The 6089-nt window shown below is 33.5% G+C and overlaps 1 long non-coding RNA gene across 1 annotated transcript; it reads right to left on the bottom strand.

Moving 5' to 3' along the window:
* Positions 1–373: 373 nt before the first annotated feature.
* LOC149217037 (uncharacterized) lies at positions 374–5059 on the bottom strand. The gene is made up of 3 exons (XR_016250619.1): positions 4935–5059; positions 4355–4464; positions 374–511 (listed from the first exon to the last, which is right to left on the bottom strand). It is a non-coding gene; the product is annotated as an uncharacterized LOC149217037 (long non-coding RNA).
* Positions 5060–6089: the final 1030 nt, after the last annotated feature.

Below are 6089 nucleotides of genomic sequence, written 5' to 3'. Positions count from 1 at the left end.
ACATTGAAAAAATGTTAAATGATATATGTGAATAAAAGTGATTTTGCCATTTGTGTGTATGTTGGGAAGATGTTTAAAACATGTTTATAAATTATTATTATAATAAAAGGATGTGTTTGTGCTTGATTTTGCTATTTGTGTGTATGTTGGGAAGATGTTTAAAACATGTTTACAAATTATTATTATAATAAAAGGACGTGTTTGTGTTTGTGCATATTGGAGTTACTATAAAATAAAGATCATGAAAATCATACCATGAGCACAAGGAACACAACTCAAAGGAGGGTTACCATTTAACCTTCCTAAGAGCCTTTTGGAGGGGTTGAATTCCCCTCCAACACAAAAAAAAAGCCTACTCATTTTATTAATGATAGTTTGTGTTCATGTACATTCTTTGATGGGCCCATCTAAACAAAAAATATATATTTTTTTCTAATTACAACATTACAAAACATAAAAATAGATAATGTCTTCCACCCACCCTCGAGCAACTTTGGTATTGATAAATTTTCTGCAACATACAACATTGAAATGATATTGTTAGTATACAAATCTTTCCTAACAACTTGTAACATAATTAAATGTACAATTCATAAAAAAAAAAAAAATCCATTATATATATATATATATATAAAACACCATAAACCTATAATGCATATGAAAAATATTAAGAAAAAATATGAATATAATATTAATAATATAAAGTGATACAAGTATGATATAATTTATAAATTTAACATAATAACAATTAAATCTAACCATTACATATTAAAAGTAAATAAAAAAAACACATTTGGTAACTTTTAACTTCAATACAACAATAACATACTTTTATTCATAAAATCAGTAAAATTTCATTTAGTAAATAAAATTTTCAACAATTAAATGTTATATTTATTTTTCAAATTAAAATATAAAATAAAATAATGAATAATGTGGTACATGTTTATTTTTGAAATTCTAAATGGACAATGCAGGTTCTTGGTAAACATTAGAAATTTAATAAAAAACCATCGAAAGAAAAAACATCTTGAAGCAAAAATTAATAAAACTAGGTATTAGTAAATATATTTTTGTGAGTAAACATTGGAAATTTAATTAAAAAAACTTTGAAAGAGAGAACATCTAGGTGTATAATTAATACAACTACGTAATTCAATTAATAAGAAAAAGTAAACATTGGAAATTTAATTAAAAAAACTTTGAAAGAGAGAACATCTAGGTGTATAATTAATACAACTACGTAATTCAATTAATAAGAAAAATGAAAAAAAATCTTTGATTATGTGAGAGTTGCAACGTGACCCATTTTTTAGGAGATGGTTTTCAAGTTATATGATTGTTTTATTCCAGCATCGTGACATTCTGTGAGTGCGCATGAGCAATACTAAAGGGTTCGTCTCATAACCAGCAGAGATGACCTCCGTTTGACTACTTGGAAACAATACATCTACTTGGAAAATTTGATGAGGAAGCAACTCATGAAGGGTGACAATTGATGAAGAAGCAACTCATGTTACCACTACGGTCAAAGGAATACCTCTATCTAGAGTAATGACTTACCATGTGGGTTAAATATTTTCACAGGTATTTGAAATGCATTATACATTATACTTTGTCTTTTATCTTTGTGGGTGTTGTTGGAATATGTTGTTGTTGGGTGGGTGTTTCTCTCTCTCTGCATTTTCTTGCTTATTCTGGGAATCTGAAAATGGCAGCGGCTTTGATCAAGACCGGCTAACGACACTTATGGGATATGTATTAATAGAATTCCTGGATATTTTTCCTAAATTTCATTTTTGTGATATGGAACCATGGAAATAACAAAAAATAAACCAATATTAAAAATAAAGTTGTAGAAATTTCTGGGTTCTTCTCTATTTGAAGCTGGACCTTGCCGGACACAAAACATTGCCAAGTAAAAACAGTTAATAATTTAAAGCCCTTTCGGCTCCAACCTGGAAACATAACACTCCAGAGATATGTGTAAAGCAAAAGGCTAAGGAAACAAAAAGATTCTGCCAATGTAGCCAAAACAACAAGATTCAAATTCACAATTCAATTGGCAGGTATTGGCTTCTCATCTACGCCTTGGGTTCATGTTAAATCAAATGGACACAGAAGGAAGAGGGGCAACTGGTTGAGTTTGAGGTGCCCTTGAATATGTTTAAACAAATCTTTGATGAATTTATTCAAGAATAGATTCAAACAAGCAATGCTTGGGTTCTGAGGTGAAAAAAAAATAGAGACAGAAAGAGTAAAATAATTAGAAAGAATAAATTAAAATTAATACATGTGGATAAACTAAAATAATGAAGATAAAGAGAGGGTTAAGGAGATGATTTGCTATAACCAAGTGATGTAGAATCGGAGGTTGAAGAAGGCCTCCACTTTGGCCGAGAATTGAATCTTGGTAAGTTGTTCTAGAACCACTTGATTCTTAATGGGGGTATACTCTAAACTCAGAACCTTCCTCTTAATGGGGATTTCGGTCCTGAGATAGATAATTGAGGGTAGTGTCTTGACTTTTACGTTTAGCATGTTTTTGGAGGCGTTATTGTGTGTATCAAAAATGGGATTTGGGGTGAGACGGCCATGGAAGAGCAGGAAGGATTGAAGAATGAAAACAAATGGCAAGAAAAGTAGCAGAGAAGAAGAAAGTAGGAACAAGTGGGATTTTGAGATCATGTTATTTGGATTTTCAACTGTTGCTAGACTTGGAAACACATCGATGAGTATGGATGAACATAATTATATATAGCATTCTCAAAGAGGCATGAGAGCTAAGGATGACAAAGAGGCCTGACGTGAAAATGGAAGGATGACAAAAAGGCCTGTGTAGAGGACAAAAGTTGTACACCTCTCTGGTTGGATATATTGAAGCAGAATTTGGTTTAATAGGAAAACATATACACATCAAGTCCTCAGCTTATATTACAACTGTTGCTCGTAGCATCCATGGCAAACTCTTGGATCAGTCGATCAATTATGTAATGTATGATGCATATCTTGGCTGCCCTTGGCGTTAGCCAATTGTTGGTTTCTAGGTTTCCTATGTGGCTAATTGGTAGTGTATTGGGCACGAGGCCATGCTTTTTATGGAGCGGAAAGCTAAAGGACCTGCATTAATGAAAAATCAAGAAGCTATAACATCATACCTAAGTGTCAAGTTGGGGAGGCTCCTCTCATGTGACACTTGTACCTCTGATGTTATAACACACGTACGTGTTCATCATATTAATTATTTTTAAAATCAATCTAATTTTCTATCTTCAAATATTACTAAGAATATTAGCAACATGTTCACTGAAGGTTATAAATAAATCCCCATCCTCGACTTACCTTAATCTGGTAAATAAATTAAAATTCTGGAACATAGACAGGCCTATCGGGTTAAATAAAGTACAACTGACAGACGAGACCCCTATTCGCCTATGGAGTTGTTATAAGTGTAAGCAGCCTGGATAAATAAACTAAAATTCTAGAAGATAGACATGCCTATCCGGTTAAATAAAGTACAACTGACAGACGAGACCCCTATTCGCCTATGGAGTTATAAGTGTAAGCAGCTAAATAAATTAAAATTCTAGAACATAGACAGGCCTATCGGGTTAAATAAAGTACAACTAACAGACGAGACGCCTCTGGAGTTGTTATAAGTGTAAGCAGCCTGGTTAGAAGCAGATGCAATGAAAATTCGTGCGACGGGAAGAAGTTTTAGAGGTCGCGCCACTCCTTGTTGGAAACCCGAGAACGGTTTACCATTCCAAATAACCCTATAGAATTTATATAAGAGTTGAGATGTTGGGCTGTGATTTAATACCGATTGCAACGTAACTTGTATTATGTACTAGGGCTAAGTAGAGAGGAAATTACCACACAATTTCTTGCAGTTATTCCAAAATGTTAACAGAGATTTTGTTAACGCAACCTAGGATTCAGATGCATCATAAATAATAACAATAATAAGACCAGACTACTAACGCCTGCATCAAAAGGAATTTCACCAGACTACAATTCATTGACTACTAACCAGTTATATCGGCTTTCAACACATCCATGAGGACTTGGAAATACACATCGATGAAGAGGTGATGAGTATCGATGCAGAACAGGTGTTGTACTAGGTGTAACAGAAAGTTCAGGGTATTAAATTCAAACGGTTCTGGCTTGAAGAAAGAACAAAATAATTTGAACGCGACAAATCTTAACTGAAATTCCATATAGAAGGGATGACAGAGATGCACTCCGTGGGTAGGTAGATTTTCTAAATGGAAATGGAAAATATTCACAAACAGAAATGTCAAGGAAGGATGACCACACAGATGGGGGCGAGATATTTTAGCATACTAACCTGGCTTCTTAGGAAATTTTCATTTTCGATTGAAACTCTGCAAACTGATGGGCGCTGGAAAATCCTCATTCTCTGCTCCAAAAGCACCGGAAACGCTACTCCAGCAACTCCTGTATATAAAATTCCAACTCATCAGAAAAAGAAACATAAAGAAGGGCCTGGCCGAATGAATTTAAAAATAATTCAAGAAAATATTGCCATGAGTACTAACTCACTCTGGATGCATTCCATTATTTGTTGATCAAGTTGGCCCTTCAACCACCCGTGCATATTCTCCTCTGCATGGACTTTCTCTCTCAATTAACAGACACAAAAAACAACAAACATTTACACAAGACGCAACCACAACACTACACAGGACATTGATGCGTACAACACAGAACAGAACAGAACATTTATGGAGCGCTCCATAAGACAGACAGACACAGTGCTTGAGAGAGAAAGAACACCCATGATTGATGATTAACCTGTAGATTGAACAGAGAAGATGATTTGTGAGGTTACATAAAAATAGCCTTTCCCTCCCTGGTTAACCAAACAGAGAGAACGACAAACAAATTAAAAGGAACAGAAAAATTACCTTTAATCCATTCGAGCTCGAGCTCACCCTGCTGTTGTTTTCGCACTGTATTGCAAAAATTACCATCACCTCCTCTTCCTATGTCAATTTCTTCCTCTCATTCTCCATTCATCACAATCACCACCGATCCCTCTCATTCTTCATTCATTAGGCCGCGCTCATTCCTGAGTTTTATGCTTGGGTTTTTGGACCGTTGCCTTCAAATTTAACTTTAACCAATCTTTTAATTACTAGTCATTAAACCAATCTTTTAACTCGGTATTATTATTTTATAATTTATGATTGATATTGTTGTAGCTTTTTTTTACCTGCTGCGTTGTTTTTCAGTTCTCTGTTTCTATTTTTGGGTATTGTATTTTATGTAGCTTTTTTTTTACCTGTTGCGTTGTTTTTCAGTTCTCTGTTTCTATTTTTGGGTATTGTATTTTATAATTTAGGATATTGGGACAACCCTTATCCAGATTGCGGCAGATTCCCTTTCCAAACTTACTTACGTCGCCGTTTTGGCCCACTTCTCCGTCTCCTTTCACAGAAATGGACGTTAACCTTTTCATCGGAATTTCTTATGGATGGTCGGAAAACCTTATCATGTATAAATGGACGTTAACCTTTTCATCGGAATTGCTTATGGATGGTCGGAGAATAAATGGACGTTAATCTTTTCATCAGAATTGCTTCTCGATGGTCAGAATCCGAGTCTATCATTGTCTCTGGGCCATCTAGTGGAAAACTCAACATAGGGAAATCAATTCAACCTAAGGAGCTACAGCGTCCCGCGTGTCCTACCACCTGCAAAGAAATAATCGCATAGCGAAATGTTTAACACTGTAATTTTGGGTAAAAAAATAATATATATTGTTGGCTTTATGCGAAGCCATTTTACATTTAATTATTGGAATTTTTTATTTCAAATTTAAAGAATGATTAGTTTAGATTTACGGCAAACTCAGGTTTAGTATTATTTATAAATTTAATTATTATTAATATGTTAATAATTATTTTAGAAATTTTATGAAAAAGTTTTTAATATTTGAAAAAAATAAATAAATCTAATATTAAATTTCTATAATATATTTTTTTTTTTTTTAAGAAAGTTAATAAGGTAAATGTGTTCAATGTTAAACTTTTTAGTTGAGTGTTTTTAAACAAAATTCA

This window comes from Pinus tabuliformis, chromosome 1_1 (assembly GCF_031772625.1).
Source record: "Pinus tabuliformis cultivar Carrire ecotype Pingquan chromosome 1_1, CPIR1, whole genome shotgun sequence".
In the NCBI taxonomy this organism is placed as follows: domain Eukaryota; kingdom Viridiplantae; phylum Streptophyta; class Pinopsida; order Pinales; family Pinaceae; genus Pinus; species Pinus tabuliformis.
Note: the sequence above shows the minus strand (reverse complement) of the source record. Positions and strands in the feature narration are given on the sequence as shown.